This window comes from Lathyrus oleraceus, chromosome 7, assembly GCF_024323335.1.
Source record: "Lathyrus oleraceus cultivar Zhongwan6 chromosome 7, CAAS_Psat_ZW6_1.0, whole genome shotgun sequence".
NCBI lineage: Eukaryota > Viridiplantae > Streptophyta > Magnoliopsida > Fabales > Fabaceae > Lathyrus > Lathyrus oleraceus.
This window is the reverse complement of record NC_066585.1, coordinates 324688313-324716244: the sequence shown is the minus strand read 5'-3', so window position 1 is coordinate 324716244 and position 27932 is coordinate 324688313.

Here is a 27932-nt window from a genome sequence, read left to right as displayed (position 1 = left end):
TCTTTCGCCGGTTGTTTTTTCACGCACTGTATTTTTCAGGTTGCTACACATGTGAGGCCCAAAATCAAATGGTTTTGCATGTTGAGCTCAATTGAAGTAAGTTTGGATGTGCAGATTGAATGGCATTTGCTTGTGTATGAAGTTTCATCATGAAATGCATAAATGGTCACAAAAGTTCCCCTCATCGAAAGTCCCATTTGGAAAATCCAAACATAGGCATGTGAATAATGGTTGGAAAGTTATTGAACTAAGGAACAAAAGCTATGTTGAACAAAAATCCATTTGGAGTTCGGAAAATTGTGAAAACTGGCCATGAAGTTTGATGTACAAAACATGTATTTGAAAAATTTGCCAAAAATGAACAACTTCAAGCCCTTTTGTTTCAATGATGAAAGCCTCAAATGGAAAAACCTCCAACATCAACGTTGTAGATATTTTCAATACAATAAAATTGAACTTAAGTTTTGCATCATTTGGATTTTTAATGAGAAAGTTTTGGGTACTTGAAGTTGGACTTTTTCAAGAATCAATGGCTTTGGTCCAAAGAAACCTATAATGTTTTGTATTATCACATGTGTTTCTTTTAGGATTATGAAATTTTGTCCAACATAACAATTGAAGTATACATATTAAACTTTCCAATTAACTTGGTCGGACCTCAAAATCATAAAAAATGAAGGCGTTAGTTCCTTGGGAAGTTGAACCAAAATTAGGGTTTCAGTCAAAATGACCTATAATGTTTTGAAATGAATGATGACCTTCCAAGTTTCAAATGAATTTTTGATGAATATGAAGGTTGTTCATTTGGTTCGTAAGAACATTTTGTATCTTGGGGTCATCCTCATTTAACAAACACATCAAAAGTTAGGTCTCGGTGGATTTCAATTTAGTCATATGAATTGACTGGTCAACTTCTCAAGTCCAAACTTCAAATCTTGATGAATGAATGATTGAGAGGCCTCACATAGGCTCATATATGTATAAAATAATGAATGAAAGAACTTCCCTTGATTGAATTTTATCATAGGTTGAGATTGCTTCATGAGCAAGGCATAGTTGAATTAGGTTTTCCTTGGGAAGCAATCCTCAAGCTCTTTGGTTTATTTTAATCAAATTGACAAATTGAGATACTTGAGAAACATATATGATGATTGGGAGCTTTGTGAACCATTGTCATACTTGCTTTCATCTTCATCTAGCCATTTCTTTGAGTATAGGGGCCTCCTAGGAGCCTTGGATCACATGACTGCTTGAGCTTCAAAACAAAACAAGTTAGTGACATATTTTTGTGCTTTTGGTTAGTAGACAAAATAAGAAAAGCAATAATATTTAATTCAAACATGCTTGGTGGTCTCAAACCAACTCACACCAGTCCTAACCCTAGGGTTAAGGAGCCAAGATGTTAGGATCCTTGAGGCAAATGCAATGAGCAATAATATGATGCCATGAGGAATCTTAGGGTCAAAATTAGGGTCTTACACCAGCAACTTGGAATTCTGAGCACAAGTGATATCCCTAGTAGAAGAAAACCTCCATTGTCAGTTCATTACAAATTATTTGAAGGCAGTCATGTCAATGACATTGTCATGACATCTACTGTGAAGAAGTCAACCTCTCAAGGTGGCCTGATTGCTGAACTGAAAGAGACCTGTAAGGAATTGGAGACTGGGATAAGGGTGGATAAAGCTAGGAAAGAAGCTCTAGAGGTTCTGATTAATAGTTTGAAGCAAGGTGATATAGAAGATGTTGGTCAAGCCAAGGATACAGAAGCCTACACCTCTAGTCAGAGGTCTAACTCTCAAGATAAATCAAGTGACAGTTCTGGGTCTGAAGCTGATGAAGATGCTAGCACCTCTGACTGAGTGTTGGTGAAGATTGTTCTCGTTGTTATGATGATGTGTTGTTCTGGATGCCTTGATGTTGGATGTTTTTTTGGCAGTCTTGCTTTGATGCCTTGATGTAATTTCTTGGGTTCTTTGTGATTTCTCTGGATTCCTTTTATCCCCGCTTATTTAGCTGTGTATATTTATGGTTCTGTAACACTTGACAATATGTTTTAACATTCTATATGTTTTAACATTCTATGTGACATTCTATGTTGGACAAATAGACATTTATTTTGTCTCATTGGTCTCTTTGGTCTATTTTGACTAAAAAGGGGGAGATGTAGCTAAAGGAGAGCTGAAGTTAATATATGCTATGAAGTAGCTATGCTATAAACAGATGACAGATGCTGTTGAAAAGGATGTTTTGTGTAGTACAGGTGAGGTTGAAGGAGATGTCTGTGTTGAACAGACTTAAGGGGAGAAGAAGCACATATGTGTTTAATATGTGTTTACTAGTTACTATTATAGCTAGTAAATATGTGGTTTATTATTTCTGCTACTAAATTTCTGATATGTTTTATTGTACTCTTGTGAACAAATGGACTGATGTATGTTTTAGCCAAAATTTGCCAAAGGGGGAGTTTGTTGGTTCTATGTGTTGGCAGCAATTTTGGTACAACCTAGAGTGTTCACAAGTTGTCACAAGTGTTGTCTTGACATAAGATAACATGTACCTGCAGGATGTTTAAGATGTAAATATGCAGGATTTTACTAAGATGTCAGACCCAATGTCATGACATCTGTATACAGAATATTCAGTCTGAATGTTATGTATTATGTGATTGCATTTTTTATGCTAATCTATGTTTGATTGAGGAGATGATTGAGCGTGGTCTCAATCAGTAATTACAACCAGATTGAATTATTTTGCAACGTGATATAATCAGCTGTCATGAGAAGATATGAATGGAAGATAGTTTTAGGGTTTTATGATGTCCAAGCCCAGCCAAATGCTTCGATATAAAGGACATGAAAAACCTGGTTTTGTACACAAGAAATAAGGAACAAAATATTGAGAGAGAATAAGGGTTTTAGTGTTGTGTGGTCGTGTGAATTGTAAGCTATTCATTCATCCATAGATGATTGAATTGGACTGATTTTTGGGTTGTAATTTGTCCACTTTAAGCTTTGAAGCATGAGTGTGTGTTTACGTGATTGAAGCTTTTAAGTAAGATCAAGTATGTGTCTTTGAAGTGTGTCTTCTTTTCATTGTAATTCTTGTTTTATATCACTGTTGTGATTGAGGGGGAGTGAGTAGGATCTCATATCTAAGAGTTCTTAGGTAGAAATCACACGGGTAGAGATTAGGTGAAAAGACTGTAAGTTGAAGTTGTTTACTGAGAGTCTTTGAACTGATTATGTTTAGTGGATTTCCTTCCTGGATTTGTAGGCCCCAGACGTAGGATGAGTTTGCACCGAACTAGGTTATCAATTGCTTGTATCTCTTGCATTACTGTTCTTTATCTTTTATCCTGTTTGTATTGTTCAGATATTAGTGTCGTGACATTACCTTCGACATCTCATATCTGGTACCATAATTTCAGTTCTTTTTGTATTTTTAAATTTTAAGTCAACATGATTAGATTCATTGACAAGTTTGATTTAAGAAAAAAATTAAAAAATGCAATGGCATAAAGCCAAAGATCATAGTTTGCAAAAGAGTCTAAGTTTAGAAATCACAAGCAAAGAAAGTTTTTAAAAGGGGAATATATTTTGAAATTTAAGAAGTGGGAAGATAAGAGACTAATCCAACGCATAAATTTAAAAGTTAAGAGTTGAAAAGATTTGACCGATGGGATGCAATCCAATAGACAAGAATGTCATATAGAAACGCATTTTCCCTTTGGATTTTAAACCAAGCAATTTCAATAAGCAAAAAGCAATATGAAGAAAAAGGCACCAAATAAATATAGCCATATCCAAGCAAGCAACTTCACCATTTTCCTCTTTAATCTTCCCATGTATCATATGACATACTCCTTAATAGGCTCTGAATAAGGCATTAGGCATAGGTTCAAAGTAAGATTTGCATCAAGACCATGTAGAAGATGAATACTTGAATCAGATGTAAGCTCAAATCACAATAACTTGGTTTCAGAAAAGTTGGCATTGGCCAAGTCCTTTTGCAATAGGGAATGTTGCATAATTCTAAGTCCAAAGCCCGGAGCAAATTCAACTCTCCGCACAAACATTTTTTAGGGTTTTTGTTGTTTATTAAGTATTTTAAGGTCCAAAGACCACAAACATAAACAAGATACACAAACAAATATATACAAACACAATATATAACTCAAGTGAGCAAAGTGAAAATGGTATAAACATAAACAAGTTAAATGATATGTAAAATGGCAAATGAAATGGTAAATGACTTGAATTTAAATGACATAAAGTAAATGACTTGAAATTAAAAGCAATAATAATAAAAGTTAGTCAAATGTTAGCTGATTAGATGTTTGTGGAGTTTTGCTTTTCAGTTGATTAAGTCATTCTTTGGAGAGCACTCAACCCTTTATTCACAAGCATGGATCCTTGAACCAAGACATCTTCTAATGGAATGGAAAAAGGCTAAGTTTCCATATAATATCATGAAAGGGGGGAGACATACAATCTTACTTACTAGAATGTTATGCTTTTATGTCAAAATTTAGCGCTATGTTAAGCAATCGTAATTGGACTTATGTAGAAGTCACAACTATTTGAGACCAGCAAATAGAAATTTTGGTGTTAATACATGTTAGAGATATGTTATAATGAACAATACTCCTAAAACATACCACACACAAAGAGAAAATGATCAAAGGATGGACTTAATCTTATCAATTCTTGTATTGGTTCATCTAACACAAAGTTATTGATGAACCAAGTAGCCTTAGGATATTGAGACTTCATTGTTCAATGAAAGGGATGAGATAGAATGGGATTGGAGATGAAAAGAGAGGGGATATGATACAAACACAAATTGGTCATGGGAGGAATTTTATCAAATTAAAATAATTCATTCATTTTGGGAGATGAAATGTACATTTCATCAATTCCCTAAATCCAATGATTTTAATCCAACAAAAGTCAAATCAATATTGACCAAGGCCCAACCACATAGTCAAACTTCACAAGTAAAAAAAATGGCTTAACATAATTTCTACATAATTAATCAATTAAAAGTAAAGTTAAAATGCATTTAAATTAAATTATTTTTGATCAAAAACCTAAAACCTCTTATAAACAGCAAATAAATGGCCAAGAGATTTATCAAAGGTCAAACAAGGTCAAAGGACCTTGGACTAAAAATTTAATTATTTTTGAAAAGTCAGAAGTAGTTTTAAACAAATAAAAATATGCACAAAAACAATTAAATCATGAAAAAGATCAAATTTAATCCAAAAAATAATTTTAATTCAGAAAATGAAAGAGAAAAATATTTTAATTTTTTTGGTGAAAGTCCCATATTTTTTGGATTAAAAATGAAATTAATATGAATTAATTAAAAAATAAGGAATTAAACGAAATAATCAAAAAATCAAAAAAAGTAGAGCTATCTGATCTCCCTCATTAATTCAGGTGGCAGATCAGATGGTTGGAAATGCGCGCTTCGCATGCACATGAGTCAAACGCGTTGTAGGCATTGTAATCTATTTGGATGCATGAGATTAAAACAATTCAAATGGATCAAATGGCCTAGATTGATCCAGCGTACCACCAGAGCCCTAACTCCGATCGTCTTCTCTGGTGAGGACCACCGGACTGGTCCAAGTCAAACCTTATGAAAAATGAAAAATGAGTACACTAATTTGAAGGAAAAATGCTCAGGAGCACGAATCTCGCCTCAATTTTGTCCAAACCCAAGTATATAGGAAGATACAGGGATTTGAATTTTGAGGATCATGAACTAAGTTGCTTCGATTTGACCCCAAAGCAACTCAATCTTCTTGCCTATATTGATAGGATTTCAAACAACCAAAAATCACAAAGAATGGTTAAGAATTGAGGGAGAATCGAAGAGATGAAAATTCTGAAAATTCACCTTCAATGGAGCTTCAGATTGGCACGATCTTGCTTTCAATTATGCTTGGCCTTGCTTTAAATGCTTGATGGAAGTGAAATGGATCAAGGAAAGGGATGGACTCTTGGAGTCTCAATCTCAAAAAAGATGGAGAATTGAAATTTGATTTTAAAGAAAATCCTCAAGTTTATCCTTCAATGGTGAGGGTTTGGGGTTGCAGGTTCAAAGCTTGGGCATGAGGTTCTTAATTCTGAGAAATGAGGGTCTTATTTATAGGCAAGGATATTGATCTCCATACACTTCCAATTTTGGCAAATTTTGAAATTCTTTTTTGCATGGTTGCATTTGGGTGTGCTAGGCCCATGAAATGATGTATTCTGATCCATAATTTAGTGTACATCATGTTGAATTCACATTAGAAGGCCATGCAAATGTGTATGAAAAATGGAAGTGGAAATCATCCACATGGTCCTTCAACTTACACCTATGGGTAAGTCCTTCATACATTGGAAAAATGAGGAGATCTTAGACTTTTTAGAAAGGTGGGATCAAGGGGAACAACTTTCATGTTGAACATGTTTTCATTTGAAGCTTGGATCATGATGAATTTTGAGGTGGAAGTTTGGGAAATCAAATAAGAAAATGTTGACTTCTTCCACCTTGAATAACTTTTTCAATGGACTTCAAATAAGAAAAGTTCCTTCATCAAAGTTGTAGATATTTCAAACCTATTAAGTTTGGTCATAAATTTGACATCATTTGAAAGTTGAGGAAAATCACTTGTTCAATGGTATTGGCCCAAAATGACCTATAGTGTTCCCTCTTGGCACATGCATTTGAATGTTGAATTTGCACTTACTCCAAACATAAAAGTTTAAATAGACATATTTAACTTGATCATTAAATTTGAATGGATTTCATATCATAAAAATTGAGCAGGTTATGCGTCGCATTACGTGAAAAACCGGCGGGAAAACTAGACAACAGAGCCGCCACCGTGCGTTATTTATCCCAAAAGAGGGAAAGGAAACGCTCGAAGTAAACCTGGAAAAGACATGGTCTCGCGACCAAAGAGAGTGGGATCGGGAGTCGGTTATGCGAATGGAAGGTATTAGCACCCCTACGCATCTGTCGTACTCGACGGGATACACGCACAAAAGGAAGGAATATGGTTGCTAAAAACACTGCTCACAAACACAAACACACTGGCTGAAAGAGACACAAGAAAACAAACTGAAACTGACTCGGCAGGATGTCGCATCCTGGGCCTACGTAGTCTATCAGGCATAGACATCAGAGTCGACGTAGTTCAGACGGGGGGAAACGTGCTCGCTAGGATGTCGCATCCTATGCATACGTATCTTCTCGGACTAAAGAAGAATCAGAGCACTCATAGCTCGGCTCATGCACGCCAAACAAAACACACAGAAAACCGACTGCCAATCGCTGCACTTACGTCAGACTCCACACAAACAATAGGATACGGAATTCCAATCGCTGGTCTTACATCCATCTCCTAACACACAAACCCACACTGGAAACCAAATGCCAATCGTTGGACTTACATCGGACTCCAAGCACACAACATACACACACAAAGGGGTTGAAAACAAAAGGTTGCCCGGAGAGATCAGCTCAATCTCCTGCCTACGTACCTCATCTGGTATGAGGATCAGGGCGACGTAGTTCCCCTACGCAGGGAAAAAGGACTAGCCTAACCAGATAACAAAGGGAGACACAACTAGGGAGACTACGACTCGAGCCTAGATGTTATCATGCAAATCATCCCTAAGTTAAGGTTTCTAGCTAACTTGCACAGGGAGCAAGCTATCCTAAACAGCTCAGGCAAAGCAAAACAATCACAAATAGCACACACTATATACACACAAAGTGGGCTCATACAAGAGTTAGGCTGTGAAATACAAGCCAACTGTAATCGGGTGATGTTAGCTCTTAACCCTAACATTGAGAGTTAGGGTGAAGCAGATGGATGGGAAGTGAAGATGAAACGTCACAGCTCTTATCCCTGGCCTTGGAGAGCTTTAGACAGATGAAAGTGTGGGTTCAGAAAGTTGGAACCCTTCTACACTTATGACTGACTCAATTGTTCAACTGTACAGTGGTGTGAGCAGAGGGATGACTCAACTGAATAGCAGGAGATGGATTGCACATCTCTTGTGTTCTGCCAATTGCCTTATCAAAGGTCTTTTCCTGCTTGGGGACAAATATAAACAATCACAAGCATTGCCTCTTAAGGAGGACTTAAGACAGGTGCCTGACCAAATAACAGGCCAGGTCTTCCAGACTACATGGAGTTAGAGACATTATACCTCAATGCTCAAGCTATCAAGCAAAGCAAAGCAATTTCATATTAAGCTCAATCAAATAATAACAATGTCCAAGTGATCCCATATCAATAGCATCAACCAATTTCATTTCATACATCAATCATGGCCAAACATGCAAGTTAGAACCTCATTGAAGCAAACAGAAAGATCCAATTCACACCAACTCAAGAATAATCCAATAAATCCCAAGAAAAATCATGGCTAAACAGCACTCATCACATGATCATCATACCAAAATTCAAGTCATTTGGATAATTGGAAGCATGACAAATAAAATCCATAAGGAAAGGCAAGCACATACACGCTCAATTAGGGCACAAAATCATGCATCAACTTCACACAAGCATAAAACAGAGTAGACAAATGATAAATGCATCCAACCAAAGCTAAGACAAACTTCAAAGTGTCTAGAACACATGTGCAAAATTTCAGGTTCATAGGATAAACACCAAGAATTTCACAAATCATCTAAGATCATGACTCATCAAAAGTCCAAACATGACAAGCCAGAAGAGAAAATCTCAAACAAATAGGAAATGCATCCAAAAATTCCATAAATATTCACAAGCAATCCTAACATTCAGAAGTAGCATCATGCAAAAATTCAAATCAATTGCCATTTATTTGGCATGGCAAATAAAACCAGCAAGTTGGACAAGAAATGGTGTGACACACATTGTCACACCTATATTGATCAGATCATATCTCACAAACCAGAAATGCAAAAATAGCAAACTCAATGCCAAAATGTGAATTAGTATCTCTAGTTTACACATGTAAATTTTCAGCTTCATTGGATTAATCATCATCATTTCACAAAAGGAATGGCAAGCAAGGTACAAGCTATGACATGGAAACATAAACCCTAGGCCATTTAAAAATCCAACCGAGCATAAATTCTGGAAAAATCATTAAAAAAAAAAGACATCATAAAGATCATTGTGCGAAAAATCTCAGGTGAATTGGATCATTATTTAGGGAGATATGTGTAGCACCTCAAATTTGCACCTATCATTGTACATACCATCTCATATTAGGTCATAGCATATCATGGTCCATTGCATAGCATTGCATTGCCCTCAGTTGCCCCAAGAGCAAGCAAGTCAAGAATTAGGTCAAACTGATCAAGAGATCAGTCAACCAAGCAAGCAAGGGTGTTTCTCAAGGAGCCAAGGCCCTAGGGTTGGTCCAACATGTTCACATGACTTGGAGGTCCATTTGAAGTATTTAAGTCAAGGGTTGGATGTTCAGAAGTCATCAGTTCATGCACAATCAGTCAGAAACCCTAGAAAGTCAAACTTGGTCAACTGTGGCTGATTCTATGGTTTTGATGGATGGATTTGGTTTGAGAGAGCTTATTCATGTCCCAATAGGCCTCATATATCATGGCAATCAACATCATTGAAGAATTTGAAGCCAAACAGAAAATTTCCCAAAATAGAAACTGGACCTGTAATTTTAACTGCCAAAAATGGAAACTTCTTGATCCTAAACTTACATCATGATACAAGCTTCAAATGAATTTTTGCCCAACATGAAAGTTGAAGATCTTGTTCTCCCATTTCCAAAAATTCCAAGAACTCTCAATTCCCATGTATGGTTGTCAAGATATGATCAAATCATTTTCACAAAATCTTGAACTTCAAAAGGCCATATCTTTCAAACCATTTGGCCAATTTTGGTGGGGTTTTTTCCTACAAACCACATTTAATCTCCTCTTTCCAAAAATGTAAATTTCATGTGCTAAAACATTGCCAATCAAAATGGCACTTTTGGACCTAGTATGTTTGAATTTCAAGAGAGGTGCAAAATTGACTTTTTGATTTAAACATTTTCTATCACATTGGCCATTTGGAATTGTTTTAGGACCTCATTTCTGACTTGCCAAGGGCCCGAATTCGAGAAGCATGCTACCACACACCACCATGTGACCAAATTGGCAAGATTAGCAAATTGGTTGATTTGAGTTAAGCTTGCTTAGCATACTTGGATTAGATGTTAAACAGATCATATATAACATATTTTCTGTCCAAAATTGAACCCTAGCAGCCATCTAACATACAGAAATTCTCACTCTCTCTCAATTTCATTTTTCATCATCTTGCAAAATTCTTCCAAAACCTTCAAAGACCACGACCTGGCTAGCCTTGTTCCATCACCCAAGCAACCTTGTGAGCTTGTTTTCACCACATTTCCACATCTGTAAGCAGCCCAAAACCACTGTTCCATTGGAAGCTCAGCCATGGCAGATCTGGATTCAAGCACGAGCAAGCTTCATTGAGCCAAGATTACTTCACCATTCAACTTGTGGAAGCATAATCTTCACCTGTTTCAACCATTTGAAGCCAGAAAACCATCGAATCTCATCTGCTCTTCAAAATTGGTTAGTTTTCGATCTCACTATTTCTCAAATCCATGCTATGCTTAGTGTAGATCTTAGTATGCTGAGTCCAATGAACTTTGTATCATGTAAAATGGTTAAGTATTTAGCAAGATATTTGGAAATAAAGATTGATGTTCATATGAAGTTTTGTTCGATTCTCTCGCAATAGCTTGTTTCCATGAAAATTGATGTTGGATTTGTCTTTGCCATGCTTGGATGAACATGTTGGTGTGCTCATTATTCATTTCTGGGAATTTTTGTTCTTGAGCAATCTTGATGTTGGATTTTCTTTTGCTCGATTCATGAATATGGTTGTGTTTTGATGAAAATTGTTGATGGATTCTTGTTTGCCATGCCTTGATGAACATTTCTGTGTAGCCAATTTTAATTTCTGGAAAAATTTTCTGAAGAGCTCGATTTAGGGATGAACATGCTTGATGTTCTTGTTAAAACCCTAGCAATCTTCATAGCTCTGCCCAGATTGTTGTTTTGTACGTGTGCATGGTCCTATTCCCACATGCACCAATGAAATTATTTCTTTCCCATGGCCAATACGACACCGTTTGGATAAGTGACTTCCAAAATTACAAATATGCCATTCGGACCATTTAATTTCAATATTAATTCATTTTTCTTCAATTTTCATTTCACTTTGTTACCTCATCTTGCAAAAATCATATTTTACTCATTTTAATTCCAAAATTCATGAAATTTTTTGCATCATGTCCTGTTTGATGTCTACTATTTTATCATGATTTTTAATAATTTTTTGGGTGGCTGGATTTTAAATGGCATTAGGGTTTTGCTCATGTATGCATATTTTGTACATCTTACCAATTCAATTGTGAAATGCTGAGGATATATCCATTTGATCTGAAATTTTTTGTGCTTAATCTACACCCATCCATGTTTATTTTGATGTAAAGATCATGATTTTATCCTATGTGGTTTGAGAGTTGTGATTTTTTGAAGTAGAGTGTGACAACTTGTGTCACACCATGGATGTGCAATTTCATGAATTTTGATGACATGCTTCCTGACCTCCAATTGATCCAAAATTTTGCATGAACCTTCTCTCATATGTCTAGTTTATGTGTGAATTTTCTTGGATTTAATTATTCCATTTCCTATTTGTTTGAGATTTTTCTTCCCTGCCTAGTCAAATGTTGACTTTGTGTGATACATGTTGCCATTCCATTTGGGAAATTCTCATACTTTATTGGATGATCATGAAATTTTACATGTGCATACTAGACGTCTTAAGCTTTGCATTGGTGTTGATCCCATTCATTTCGCATCTGTTTTCATTTAGTTATGATTTTTTGAAGTTGATACATGTTTGTTTGACTTCTTTGTGCTTGCTTGAATTGGTTGTGACTTTCTGATTTTAATTGACCATCTTCCCATGATCCAATTGAGCTGAAATTTTATATGCATGTCATGTTATGGATTTTGATTGAGAATGAATTATTTGGTGATTTTTGGAATTGATTATGTTTGGTTTTGAGCTAAGACTTTCTGTTGACTTCATTGAGCATGTTCAAATTTGCTTTGACTTCATGATTTTCATTGACTGCCTTCCACTTGTCCAAATGTGATGAAATTTTACATGCTTACCATGCTAGGTGTTAGGACTGATCATGATTTATTTGGTGATTTTTGAAAATGTTTGAGTTGACTTTTGATGCAAGTCATTCTGTTGACTTCTATGTGCACCAATTTGCCATGCTTTGCCTTCTTTTGTTTATGAAATGATGATGATGCATGATATAAACTTGAGACCAATTGAGCTTGCTTCTTAAATGTTTGAACTTGATTTTGGTTGACTTTCATTTGCTGTTTTGACTTTCCCATTCCTTTTTGACCCTAGGCTTGTCCTAGTGGTCCAGTTACTTACTTTTGAGCTTGTGTTTTCAGGTTGAACACCAAGTGACTAATGAGATCAATTTATTTTGATCAAGCTTGATTGTTTTATCATGAGCTAACCTTTGTTTTGTAGGTGGCTTGACTCATGTGATTTGAGTCCTGTGCTTTGCACATCTGATTACCTGATTTGTCTGTTGTTTCCCAATTCCTTTTGCTTTGACTGTTGAACTGTGTACTGATTAGTTTGACTATTTCAGGTACCATTAGTTGCTTAAGTTCTTTGAACTTGCTTTGCTTTGCTATTTATCAACTTGCTTGAGGTATAATTCCTTTTTCTTCATGTAGTCTGGAAGACCTGGCCTGTTACTTGGCCAGGCAACTGTCTGAAGTCCTCCTTAAGAGGCAATGTTTGTGTATGTTTAAATTGTCCTTGTACAGAGTCAAAGACCTCCTAAGTGAAGAGGCAATTGGCAGAACCAAGGGATAAGCAACCTATCCCCTGCTATTCAGTGTGTCTTCTGTTTTGCTCACACCACTGTGTTGATGCATTACAGATAAAAACCCAAGATCTTGTGCAATTGCACAGTTGAGTCAGTATCAAATGTGTAGAAGGGTTCCCACTTTCTGAACCCACACATTCTTGTCAAATGCTCTCCCTGGCCAGGGATAGAAGCAATGAGGCACACCCCTCATCTCCTTTCATCTGCTTCACCTTAGCCCCTCAATGGCAAGGTTAAGAGCAACACTCACCCCATTCCAGAGGTTTGTTTGTTGAGGTTGATGTGACCCCTCGACTAAAACCTAACCCATGTTTGAGCCCCCTTATTGGTGTGTTTACTTTATGCTGTATGTGGTTGTGTGTGCTTATGTGGTGTGATCATATCCCCTAGGTTGTTAGACTCCGCGTAGTCTCGTTTGCATGTCAATTAAGGTAGCACGGTTCCTTCGTATAGGACTTCCTTTCTTGCTTGAGCTTCTTTAAAACACAAACAAACATCATCCCCACTTAAGGATACGTTAACTCCTTCTACTACAGATGAGTAAGTCTCCAAAGGTCGAGCATCAGGTAGATTGTGCAGTGACGTTGTCCACTTAAAAAACACAAACCAACAGTAATAGTTTTGCCGAACTACGGCAACTCTGATTCTCATGTTCAGATGAGATACGTAGGCACGAGATGCGATGTCTTGTCGAGTTTGACTAACCACTAACACTAATTCTTTTCTCTCACCCCTGTTGTGATTGAGATATCCCCTTTCTCTTGCCCTAGTTGCAATTGAGATCTTTCTTTTGTCTGTTAGCTAGAAACCTTAACTTAGGGTTGATTTTGCATGACAACATCTAGGCTCGAGTCGTAGTCTCCCTAGAGTTGTGTCTCCCTCTGTTATCTGGTTAGGCTAGATCCTTTGTCCCTGCGTAGGGGAACTACATCGCCCTGATCTTCATATCAGATGAAGTATGTAGGCAGGAGATTGAGCTGATCTCTCCGGGCGCCTTTTCTTTTCTTTTGTGTGTGTTTGACAGTTATAGGCTCGAGTCCCCGACTCCCTATTAATCTGTTGTGTTGTTGTGTGCTTGGAAGCCGATGTAAGTCCATCGAGTGGCATTTGGGTTCCAGTGTGTGTGTGTTTAGGTTCGGATGCTGACATAAGTCCAGTGATTGGCAGTCGGGCTCCACGTTTGCCTGTGTCTTGTTTGTTTGTGTGCGTGTCAGCCGAGCTACGAATGCTCTGATTCTTCTCTCGTCCGAGAAGATACGTATGCATGGGATGCGATATCCTAGCGAGCATGTGTCGTCTCCCCAGTCCGAACTACTTCGACTCTGATGTCTATGTCTGATAGACTAAGTAGGCCCAGGATGCGATATCCTGCCGAGTCAGTTTCAGTCAGTTTCCTTTGTCTCTTTCAACCAGTGTGTGTGAGTTTGAGCAGTGTTTAGCAACCAATATTCTCTCCTTTTGTGCGTGGATCCCGTAGAGTACTACGGATGCGTAGGGGTGCTAATACCTTCCCTTCGCATAACCGACTCCCGAACCCATTCTCTTTGGTCGCGAGACCATGTCTTTTTCCTAGGTTTACTTCGAGCATTTCCTTTCCCTCTTTTGGGATAAATAACGCATGGTGGCGGCTCTGTTGTTTCTTCTTTTCCCGCCGGTTTTTCGCGTAATGCGACAGCTGGCGACTCTGCTGGGGACATAGAGAAGTTGACCTATGCTGGTCCATCTTCCCTGAGCGAGTCTCTCCTAGCGCTCTCTAGGATTAGGGTTTTGGTTGCTTTGTGCTGTGTATTTATTGCTTTCATTATTTGTTCATTTCATTTATTGATTGCATTGATTGTGTGCATTAATATTTGCATTCATATTCATTATTCATTCTACCTGGCTGGTTGTCTGTTTTTTCTCTGTGGGGTGGGAGTCAGTTGAGGTAAAAGGTCCAATACCCAGACCACGAGTGAAATCTAGGATGATTAGGAATAGAATGATTCATGGGAAGCGGGTGGTATTGCGCCACTTAGCGGAACATTGATATCACGAGCAGTTCAGACCCTGGTGGGGTACTGTCGTTACATACTTCGGGTGTGTATATGATAGTATTCTGCGAAAGGTTATTTATGCTGCGTTTCTCTCAGCTTTACCCTGGCCTAGACTACACCCGTGAGTGGGGAAGGGTTGATCATTATTACAGGTACTGTTGGTGACTTGGTTCTGTTGGTGACTTTGTTCAGACAGTGTATTCAGTTAACCTTAAGTTGGATTTGGGTTTCGAGTTTCGACTGAAGCTTCAACCTAGTGATCAGAGTTTGCACAACCAACCAGCCAGTCCAGTCTGCATCATTTGCATCATAGCATATTTATTTTTCAAAAGAAACGCAATGAAAAAAAAATGAAAAAAAATCAAAAAAGAAGGAGAGAAAAGAAAAAAAACTAATCTCTGCATGCATATCATTTCTCAGGTACATTCCAGAGCTTGTCTACTGATAGAGATGGCAACGGTCCCAGAGCCGAAGCGGAAGACCTGTTCCTATAGCTTTCACCGTGAGCCGTTGACTCCCCTGATCGAGTTAGGTAGTTTCGTGACAGATGATCATCTGAAGAGTTTTGTTGGGCAGTATGGAGATATTCTGACAGTGTTGAAGACAGTAGTTGATCCAGTACCGCTGCAGACACTTCTTCAGTTTTATGATCCAGAGCTCAGATGCTTCACATTTCAAGACTATCAGTTGGCACCTACTCTCGAGGAGTACTCCATTCTGATGAACATCCCGGTTCAGCATCAGACTCCCTTCTTGGACGTCCCAAAGGAGGTTGACTTCAGATTGATTGCCAGAGCTCTCCGGTTGAGTGTTAAGGAGGTCGGTGAGAATTGGAAGCCTTGTGGGGAGGTTGTGGGTCTGCCATTGAAGTTTCTTCTGAGAGTGGCCAGAGATGAAGCAGAGAAGGGGAATTGAGAAGTTTTTCACGCACAGCTTGCTGCCATGATCTATGGGATTGTCCTATTTCCCAGTATGCCAAATTTTGTTGACTTTACTGCCATCAGTATCTTCATCCGAGGGAATCCAGTCCCAACTCTTTTAGCTGATACTTACTATGCCATCCACAGTAGGCATGGTAAGGGTGGAGCCATCAGGTGCTGCCTACCTCTCCTGTTCAAATGGTTCATGTCTCTTCTGCCAGCTAGTGGACCATTTGTGGATACCCAGAGCACTCTTAAGTGGACTCAGAGGGTCATGTCGCTCACTTCTTATGACATCAGATGGCAGTCGTACCAGATGGATGTGAAGGATGTTATCTTGAGTTGTGGTGAATTCCGGAACGTGCCACTCGTGGGGACCAAAGGCTGTATCAACTATAACCCAGTTTTGTCTCTTCGCCAACTAGGGTTTGTTATGAGTAGAAGACCACTTGAAGCTGAGATAGCTAAGAGTGTGTATTTTGAGAAGAAGGATGACCCTGTTAGATTGGAGCAGATAGGGAGAGCCTGGAGATCTGTTGGAGTGAAGGATGGATCCGTCTTAGGGAAGAAGTTTGCCATTGCAATGCCCGATTACACTGATTGGGTAAAGAAGAGAGTGGAAACTTTGCTGCTACCCTACGATAGGATGGAGCCGTTGCAGGAGCAACCACCTTTGGTTCTTGCTGATAGTGTGCCTGCTGAGCACTATAAGCAAGCCCTGATGGAGAGTCGTCGTCTGAGAGAGAAGGAGCAAAACACTCAGATGGAGTTGTACAAAGCTAAAGCTGATAAGCTGCACTTGGCCCATCAACTCAGGGAAGTGCAAGGAGAAGATGCTGGCAGAGCAAGAAGTAAAAAGAGATCATATGAGGAGATGGAGTCTATGTTGGATGCAGAGCATAGGGAGTGCCTGAGGCTACAGAGAGCTGAAGCTGGTTATCAGAAGAAGATCAGAGACTTGGAGAAGCAACTCAAAGACAAAGACGCTCAGTTGAAGAAGGAGGTTGATTTGAGACAGAAATCAGAGGATTATCTTGGAGGAGAAGTCTTAGAGCTCAGAAGACAACTGAAGGAGAAGATCACTCCTTTGCCAGAATGTTCAGAATGCACACTGTTGATAGACCAGTGCCATTACCTGAAGACCCTCATTCCGGAAGACCGTCTGTCTTAGTCTGTATCTTTGTTTGTATTTGTTGAGAATCACCTCCAGGCTTGTTGGATGGGATTCATTTGTTTGTAATCCGTCTTTTGGATCTTTGTTGTTGAGAATCACCCCCAGGCTTGTTGGATGGGATTCTTTTCTTTGTACTCTGTTTGTGCGAATATTCTGTTGACTTGGTTGTATGACCTTTTTACCCTTATGTATAGATAAGGTTATTAGCATTTCCCTGTTGTTCTCATTTTCCCTGTATCTTTGCTGTTCCTTGTTGCTGCAGGTTGCCATCTCTTCAGGATGGGTCAGGCTCTTTGAATGCCTGAGAAATGAGCATATCATGTGCATCATGCATGTCATTAAACATCATACTCATATCATTTGCATAATAGGTGTTCTTGTGCCGTCTTCTCACTTTGGTTCCTGTGTTCAGGCAGGATAGCTGATCAAAGACCACACCGCTATTCAACGAGGCTCAACCATCAACGCAACATGGATCAAGTACAAGCTGAGTTGGCTGAGATGAGGGCTAACATGGCCCAGTTCATGCACATGATGCAAGGGGTTGCACAAGGTCAAGAAGAGCTCCGAGCACTGGTTCAGAGGCAGGAAGCTACATTGCCATCGGTCAATCCACCTCTGCAAGAAGGAAATCCAGTTCATGACACTCCTGCTACTGCTATTCCCGTCAACAACTACGCTGAAGGTGGAGAGTTGAGGGGTATCAGAATTGATGGTCAACCAATCGCTCCAGATGCTGCTAATGCCAGAGTCATCCCTGTTCCGGCCCGTAACAGAGTTCCGATTGTTGACAGACAAGAGGATATGTTTACTTTGCTCAGTGAAGACGAAGACATTCTGGGTAGAAATGATGCGAGAGATCGCAAAGTTGAGGCCCTTGCTGAGAAGATCAGGGCAATGGAATGTCAAAACTCCCTTGGTTTTGATGTTACAAACATGGGATTGGTTGAAGGATTGAGAATCCCGCACAAATTCAAGGCGCCGTCATTTGACAAATACAACGGTACCTCCTGCCCTCGCACCCACGTGCAGGCATACTACAGAAAAATATCCGCATACACTGACGATGAGAAGATGTGGATGTATTTCTTCCAAGACAGCCTATCTGGGGCATCCTTGGACTGGTATATGGAATTGAAGCGGGATTCAATTCGATGCTGGAGAGATCTGGGTGAAGCGTTCCTCAGACAGTATAAGCACAACATGGACATGGCTCCGACCAGGACTCAGCTACAGAGTCTCTGTCAGAAGAACAATGAAAGCTTTAAAGAGTACGCCCAGAGGTGGCGCGAGTTGGCTGCGAGAGTTCAACCCCCTATGCTGGAAAGGGAGTTGACTGACATGTTTATCAGCACTCTGCAAGGCGTGCATATGGACCGGATGGGAAGCTGCCCATTCGGAAGTTTTTCTGACGTCGTCATCTGTGGCGAGAGAACAGAAAGTCTGATTAAAGCTGGGAGGATTCACGATGCAGGTTCTTCGTCGTCTTCGAAGAAACCCTTCTCTGGGGCACCTCGCCGTAGAGAAGGAGAGACCAATGCTGTACAGCACAGAGGGGGTGTGTACAGAGCTAATACAAACCGGGACCAATACCGTCCAGTGGCTTCAGTGACTATTCCTGCACCTCAACCTCGTCCACAACAACAAAGGGTTCAGCAACAATAACCGCAACAACAACAACAACAACAGCAACGTCCTTTCCAGCCTAGGCAGAGATTGCAGGCTGATAGAAGATTTGACCCTCTGCCTATGTCTTACGCAGAGCTATTACCCGAGCTACTCCGGTTAGGGTTTGTAGAGCTGCGTACGATGGCTACTCCGACAGTACTGCCTCCGTGTTATGATGCAAACGTCCGTTGTGATTTTCACTCTGGGGCACCAGGCCACCATACTGAAAGATGCCGGGCTTTGCAACATAAGGTACAAGACTTGATTGATGCTAAGGCAATCAATTTCGCTCCGGTGCCGAACGTGGTGAACAATCCTATGCCTCAGCATGGTGGGCATAGGGTTAACAATGTTGAAGGAGGAGAGGCTGAAGATTTAGTTGTAAACGTGGAAGATGTTCAAACGTCTTTGTTGGTAGTTAAGGGCCGTTTGCTGAAGGGGGGTGTTGACCCGGGCTGTAATGAAGAGTGTTTGGGTTGTTCAGAAGCGGATAATGGTTGTGACCAGTTGAAGGCTAGTATTCAGAAATTGATTGATGAGGGCTGTCTCCAGTTCAGCCGGGCCGTTAAAGGTAATGGGGCAGTGTCTACTGTCACCATTTATTTCAAGCCGTCTGAAGGACGAGGAAGAGGGGCTGTCAGTGCACCTGCAACAAACAATGCTCCGGTTACCATTCCAGCTCCGGTAACCATCAGTGCACCTACTACTATTGTTGCGCCTGGCAGAAAGCAAGTTGAAAATAGTAGGGTCGTTCCCTGGAAATATGACAACGCCTATCGCAATGATAGAAGGGCTGGTCACCAGACGAGGCCAGTGGTACAAGCGCCAGTTACGATCAGTGCTCCAGTGAGGATTCCTGCGGTTGCAAGTCCGGTGGTGGACAATGTTGGAGGGCCAGGAGGTTTCACTAGGAGTGGACGACTGTTTGCTCCTCAGCCTTTGAGGGATGCTACTGCTGAGGCATCCGCAAGGGCCAAGGGTAAACAAGCGGTGGTTGACGAGGAACCGGCTCAGAAGGAGGCTGAGGGTTCTTTCGAGAAAGACGTTGAGGAGTTTATGAAGATCATCAAAAAGAGTGACTACAAGATTGTAGATCAGCTCAATCAGACTCCGTCAAAGATTTTGATTCTCTCTTTGCTGATGTGTTCTGAGGCACATCGGGACGCTTTGCTGAAGATGCTGAACATGGCGTACGTCCCGCAAGAGATATCCGTCAACCAGTTGGAGGGTGTACTAGCCAACGTGAGTACCAGGCACGGTGTAGGTTTCACTGACCTAGACCTAACGCCTGAGGGACGCAATCATAACAAAGCTTTGCACATCACTATGGAGTGCAAGGGTGCTGTTTTATCTCACGTGCTGGTAGACACTGGGTCATCCCTGAATGTCCTACCCAAGCAGATCTTGAAGAAGATAGCTGTTGAGGGAGTTGTGCTCACTCCCAGTGACCTTATAGTTCGTGCATTTGATGGATCCAAGCGTTCTGTCTTTGGTGAAGTCACATTGCCGGTGAAGATAGGTCCAGAAGTTTTCGACATAGTCTTCTATGTTATGGACATTCAGCCTGCTTATAGCTGTTTGTTGGGGCGTCCGTGGATTCACGCAGCTGGGGCAGTCTCGTCGACTCTCCATCAAAAGCTCAAATATGTCTGGAACGGTCAGATTGTGACCGTCTGTGGTGAAGAAGAGATTCTGGTGAGTCATCTCTCCTCATTCAAGTATGTTGAGGTAGATGGCGAGATCCACGAAACCTTGTGCCAGGCATTTGAGACTGTGGCGCTTGAAGGAGTAGCTTGTGCTGAGCAGAGGAAGCCAGGTGCTTCGATTACATCGTACAAGCAAGCCAAAGAGGTGGTCGACTCTGGCAAAGTTGAAGGTTGGGGCAAGATGGTTGACTTGCCAGTGAAAGAAGACAAATTCGGCATTGGGTACGAGCCTCTCCAAGCAGAGCAGAGTGTACAAGCAGGTCCGAGCACCTTTACCAGCGCTGGGCTGATGAACCATGGGGATGTCTTTGCTACTGATGGTGAAGACCGGGATTGTGATTTGGATATCTGGGTCCGCCCTTGTGCACCAGGCGAGGTTATCAACAACTGGACGGCTGAAGAAGTGGTCCAAGTTACTCTACTGACAGAGTAATTTTCTTTTGTTTTTTCATTTTGCATGAAAACCCTACGTTCTGCCCAAGGCGTAGTGGTTCATTGTAGGGCCACATCATGTTTACAATGTTTATAAATAAAGGACGTTTTGCAATCAAATTTTGAGATCTTTGTCTTTCTATTTTTGGTTTTTCACTTTTTTAAAACAATAAAAATGGCAATGTTTTTTGTTTTTTGTGACTTTATTGAAATCTTTTTCTAAAAAACAAAACATTAAACATGTAGAAGTGATATTTTGGCATCCACTGTGAACGACTCTGTTATGGCTCAGTATGATTTTGATAATCCCATCTACCAAGCTGAAGAGGAGAGTGAGGAAGACTGTGAACTCCCTGCAGAATTGGTCAGATTGCTGAAGCAAGAGGAAAGGGTCATCCAACCTCATCAGGAGGAGTTGGAAATTGTTAATCTGGGTACTGAGGACGCCAGAAGAGAGATCAAGATTGGGGCTGCTTTAGAAGACTCTGTCAAGAGGAGGCTAATTGAGATGCTGAAAGAATATGTGGAAATATTCGCCTGGTCATACCAAGATATGCCTGGGTTGGATACAGACATTGTGGTGCATCGGTTACCTCTTAGAGAAGAGTGTCCTTCGGTCAAGCAGAAGCTTCGCAGAACAAGTCCTGATATGGCTGTCAAGATCAAAGAGGAGGTTCAGAAGCAGTGGGATGCAGGTTTCCTGGCTGTTACCAGTTACCCGCCGTGGGTTGCCAACATTGTTCCCGTGCCGAAGAAGGATGGCAAAGTCAGGATGTGTGTCGACTACCGGGATTTGAATAGGGCGAGTCCGAAAGACGATTTCCCATTACCTCACATCGATGTATTGGTTGATAATACGGCTCAATCCTCGGTATTCTCTTTCATGGATGGCTTCTCGGGCTATAACCAGATTAAGATGGCGCCAGAGGACATGGAAAAGACGACATTCATTACACCTTGGGGCACGTTCTGCTACAAAGTGATGCCATTTGGGCTGAAGAATGCCGGTGCTACCTATCAGAGGGCAATGACGACTCTATTTCATGACATGATGCACAAAGAAATCGAAGTGTACGTGGATGATATGATTGCGAAGTCGCAGACAGAAGAGGAGCACCTGGTTAATCTGCAGAAGTTGTTTGACAGACTGGTCAAGTTCAAGCTGAGGCTGAATCCGAACAAATGTACGTTTGGGGTGAGATCAGGGAAGCTGCTAGGCTTCATTGTCAGTGAGAAAGGGATTGAGGTAGATCCAGCTAAAGTCAAAGCTATTCAAGAGATGCCTGAACCGAAGACGGAAAAGCAAGTCCGTGGGTTTTTAGGGAGGTTGAACTACATTGCAAGGTTCATATCTCATCTAACTGCCACATGTGAACCAATTTTCAAGCTACTCAGAAGGAATCAGGCGATCAAATGGAATGATGATTGTCAGAAGGAATTTGACAAGATCAAAGAATATTTACAGAAACCTCCAATTCTAATTCCTCCAGTTCCTGGGAGACCGTTGATAATGTACCTATCAGTCACCGAGACTTCGATGGGGTGTGTATTGGGGCAGCATGACGAGTCTGGTCGAAAAGAGCATGCCATATACTACCTAAGCAAAAAGTTTACCGACTGTGAAACAAGATATTCACTGCTCGAGAAAACTTGCTGTGCTTTGGCCTGGGCTGCTCGCCGACTAAGGCAGTATATGTTGAACCATACTACTCTGTTGATTTCTAAGATGGATCCTGTGAAATACATCTTTGAGAAGCCAGCTCTCACCGGACGTGTTGCCCGTTGGCAGATGATTTTAACAGAGTATGACATTCAGTACACGTCGCAGAAGGCCATCAAAGGTAGTATTCTGTCAGACTATCTTGCCGAACAACCGATCAATGACTATCAGCCTATGATGTTTGAATTCCCTGATGAAGACATCATGTATCTGAAAATGAAAGACTGTGAAGAGCCACTTGTTGAGGAAGGACTGGATCCTGATGACAAGTGGACACTGATGTTTGATGGGGCTGTGAATATGAACGGTAATGGTGTTGGGGCAGTGCTGATCAATCCCAAAGGTGCTCATATACCTTTCTCTGCCAGATTGACATTCGACGTCACCAACAATGAAGCTGAGTATGAGGCTTGTATCATGGGGATAGAAGAAGCCATTGATCTAAGGATCAAAACACTCGACATTTTTGGAGATTCAACTCTAGTGATCAATCAGGTCAATGGAGATTGGAATACAAACCAGCCACATCTGATTCCTTATAGAGATTACACCAGAAGAATACTGACGTTCTTCAAGAAGGTGAAGTTGTATCATGTCCCTCGGGATGAGAATCAGATGGCTGATGCCTTGGCTACTTTATCCTCCATGATAAAGGTACATTGGTGGAATCATGTGCCACACATTGCGGTGAATCGACTCGAGAGGCCTGCGTATGTGTTTGCAGCCGAGTTAGTTGTTGCTATTGATGAGAAGCCGTGGTATTATGACATCAAGAACTTCCTCAAGACTCAAGAGTATCCTAAGGGTGCGTCGAAGAATGATAAGAAGACCCTGAGAAGGCTGGCTGGAAGCTTTTACTTGAATCAGGATGACGTGCTGTATAAGAGAAACTTTGACATGGTCTTGCTCAGATGCGTGGATAGACACGAAGCAGACATGTTGATGCAAGAAGTGCACGAGGGTTCGTTTGGTACCCATGCTGGTGGTCATGCAATGTCGAAAAAATTGCTGAGAGCCGGATATTATTGGATGACTATGGAATCCGATTGCTTCAAATATGCTCGGAAGTGCCATGAGTGTCAAATATGTGCTGATAAGGTGCATGTACCACCAAGCCCCTTGAATGTCATGAACTCACCTTGGCCGTTTGCCATGTGGGGCATCGATATGATTGGGAAGATTGAACCTACTGCTTCAAATGGACATCGCTTCATCTTGGTTGCGATTGATTACTTCACCAAGTGGGTGGAAGCAGCTTCTTATGCCAATGTTACCAAACAAGTGGTTGCCCGGTTCATCAAGAAAGAAATCATCTGTCGTTATGGAGTTCCCGAGAGAATCATTACTGACAATGGTTCAAATCTCAACAACAAAATGATGAAAGACCTATGCAGAGATTTCAAGATTGAACATCACAATTCTTCTCCTTACAGACCGAAGATGAATGGTGCTGTAGAGGCAGCAAACAAGAATATCAAGAAGATTGTGCAGAAGATGGTCGTTACGTACAAGGATTGGCATGAGATGTTGCCTTTCGCTTTGCATGGATACCGTACCTCAGTACGTATGTCGACCGGGGCAACCCCCTACTCCCTTGTGTATGGTATGGAAGCAGTCCTACCAGTCGAAGTGGAGATCCCTTCTCTGAGGGTACTATTGGATGTCAAACTGGACGAAGCCGAATGGATTCGTACAAGGTTTAATGAGTTAAGCCTTATCGAAGAGAGACGGTTAGCGGCTGTTTGCCACGGGCAGTTATACCAGAGAAGGATGAAGCGAGCCTTTGATCAGAAAGTGCATCCTCGGACATTTCAGACTGGTGATCTAGTTTTAAAGAGGATCCTTCCTCCCGGTACAGATAACAGGGGCAAGTGGACTCCTAATTATGAAGGTCCGTATGTTGTGAAGAAGGTTTTCTCCGGTGGGGCCTTGATGCTTACAACTATGGATGGTGAAGATTTTCCTTCCCCTGTCAACTCAGATGTAGTCAAAAAATACTTCGCATAATTGACCCGCTGGACAAAAAGAATAAAAGAGTCCAGGCAAAAATGGGCATCCCGGCGAACCAAAAAAAAAAAAAAAAAAAAAAAAAAAAAACAGAAAGATAAGGTTCGGGCAAAAGTTAGGGATAAAAATGAAAAATTTGTACACCCGGTAAGTCGAAAACCCGCAAGGGCGGCTTAGGCAAAAATGGGTATCCTGGTGGATTGAAAACCCGAAAGGGCGGTCCAGCCAAAAGAGGGATTAAAGCGAAGACTACAGTCTGAGTTATCTGTACTTCATCATGCTTTGTCAGCTGCCATCTCAAAAGATGTGATCGGTCCAGTCAGTCTTCTCAGAAAGCAAGGAATTGGGAGGAAACTGATGATCTACGAGTTATAACAGAGTTGGGAAACAGTGGATGTCGTGTTCACATTGCCATTAGGATAGTTTATTTTCCTTTTGTGCGCAATTACCTCTTTCTAGGAATTGCCTCCTAATGTATTTGCCTTTTCAGGCACATTTTCAATCAATAAAAGTCGTTATTCAGATAAATTGCTCTCTTGTTTTTAACTTTTACTGTTTTGATTGCAAAAACGTCCGAATTTTTGATAAACAGTGCATCTAAAAACATGAAGGCTAAACAATGACGTGCAGAAAGATTAAAACATTTGAAAATCATTTTGAATGTTGAGGACACTTGAGCGTATCTTGTCCAAGTACCCCCTGGGGCATCTGTTAGTCCGCTGTGCAGGTCGTCCCCTGTTGAGCATTCCCCAGAAGTGCTTTCCCCAGACTGAGTCATTCTCCTAACTATGGTTTGTTTAAAGCCTTCCCCAGCGAAGCAGTTATTTCTCCAACAGAGTTCATCCTACCAGTAGATTGGACAAATGGCCATAGCAGATTGATATCCGCATCCCCAGCTGTGTGGATTCTACTTGTGAATATTGTGGGTCGTCCCCGGCGGAGTAACAGTTATTCCCCAGAGCAGTCTATTTTATCTGAGGTTTGTATGAGCCTTACCCCCAGAGAGTTGCCTGGTTTAGTTTCCCCCAGCGGAGCTTTTATTTCCCCAAGCGGATTTTTGTGGATTGATTGGGTTATCCCCAGCAGTTTACCCTTTATTTTCCCCTAGCAGAGTTGCTTTATGGCTCCCCAGCGAGTTGCCTGGTCTTCCCCTAGTGGATTGGTATTGTTGGTTCCCCAGCAGTTGTATTGCTTCCCCCAGTGGATTTATCTTGAAGATTCCTCAGCACAATCGTCCTGTGTATTTTCCCCGCAGAGTTTTCATCATATTGCATTGCATATAGTAATCATTGCATCCTCAAAACTGCGTAGCATTTCCATTCCATATGGAGCATTACGCCATAGAAAAATTCAAACATATGCATTCATGTGTTCGAAACTTCATCAGACTGTATCCCCGGCAGAGGCGGATTGTTTTGTTCAACATCAACACAGCAAATCAGCTACAGTTGCTCAGACAGCATTCAGAATTGCTATCCCCACAGAGGTTTATTTCCTCACCCGATGGTGACAGAAAGTTTGTTTCTCCCCAGTGAGACCCCCAGCAAGTGATCAGCCTTGCCTTGACATATCTAAGATGTCGTTCTTGTGATACCAGTAAGTGTCATGTCAGCACCCGCGTGTGTTTCCTTTTTTTGGTGTCGGTAAACACCATTGTTTCGGTGTTGGTAAACATCGAGTTTCACCCAGTCATCGGTAAATGTCTGGTCATTTTTGGTGTCGGTAAACACCATTGTTTCGGTGTCGGTAAACATCGAGTCTCACCCCAGTCATCGGTAAATGTCTGGTCATTTTTTGATGTCGGTAAACATCATCTTTCGATGTCGGTAAACATCGAGTCTTTCTCTCAGTCATCGGTAAATGTCTGATAATTCCCCAACTAGAAGTCCCCAGTAGAGTCATCTGTAAATGTCCTATCTGGTTTCCAGTTGCAAATATTTGTTTGTCTCTCACCAATAAATTTTTCATCCCCAGTCATCGGTAAATGTCTGGTCATTTTTTTTGATGTCGGTAAACATCATCTTTCGATGTCGGTAAACATCGAGTCTCACCCCAGTCATCGGAAAATGTCTGGTCATTCTTTTTGATGTCGGTAAACATCACCTTTCGATGTCGGTAAACATCGTGTCTCACCCCAGTCATCGGTAAATGTCTGGTCATTCTTTGTTCTCTTGCTAATAAAATCAAAATCCCCAGAAGTCGTCGGTAAACGTCTCGTCTGGTACCACCACAAAGATTTTGTTCCTCCCCAAGCGGAGATGCCATCGGTAAATGGCCTAGTTTTCTTCGATATCGGTAAATATCGAATTCCCAGTTGCAGCAGCCATCGGTAAATGGTCTTGCTAAGTTGGCATCGGTAAATGTCAAGTTTCTTTGAAGCCACCATCGGTAAATGGTCTTGCTTCCGTTCAGCATCAAATCTGTTTCCCAGCAACCATCGGTAAATGGTCTTGCTGAAGTTGATATCGGTAAATATCAAGGCCCCAGTTTTAACCATCGGTAAATGGTTTGTTTTTCAGAAGTTTGTTTTCCCAGCAGCCATCGGTAAATGGTCTTGCTGAAGTTGATATCGGTAAATATCAAGTCTCCAGTTTTCCAACCATCGGTAAATGGTTTCGCTTTTCTGAAGTTGTCATGCAGTTGTCATCGGTAAATGACATGGTTGTCCTTGTATCATATCCAGTCGGTGCAAATTTCTACGGTTCTTTTGTATTCAATCCCTGTTTACCCTGAAAGTCTGACAGCCATTGCTATCATCCGTTCGGGTTCCCAGCTGATTGAATAGGGGCAGCTGTAGCACCTCAAATTTGCACCTATCATTGTACATACCATCTCATATTAGGTCATAGCATATCATGGTCCATTGCATAGCATTGCATTGCCCTCAGTTGCCCCAAGAGCAAGCAAGTCAAGAATTAGGTCAAACTGATCAGGAGATTAGTCAACCAAGCAAGCAAGGGTGTTTCTCAAGGAGCCAAGGCCCTAGGGTTGGTCCAACATGTTCACATGACTTGGAGGTCCATTTGAAGTATTTAAGTCAAGGGTTGGATGTTCAGAAGTCATCAGTTCATGCACAATCAGTCAGAAACCCTAGAAAGTCAAACTTGGTCAACTGTGGCTGATTCTATGGTTTTGATGGATGGATTTGGTTTGAGAGAGCTTATTCATGTCCCAATAGGCTTCATATATCATGGCAATCAACATCATTGAAGAATTTGAAGCCAAACAGAAAATTTCCCAAAATAGAAACTGGACCTGTAATTTTAACTGCCAAAAATGGAAACTTCTT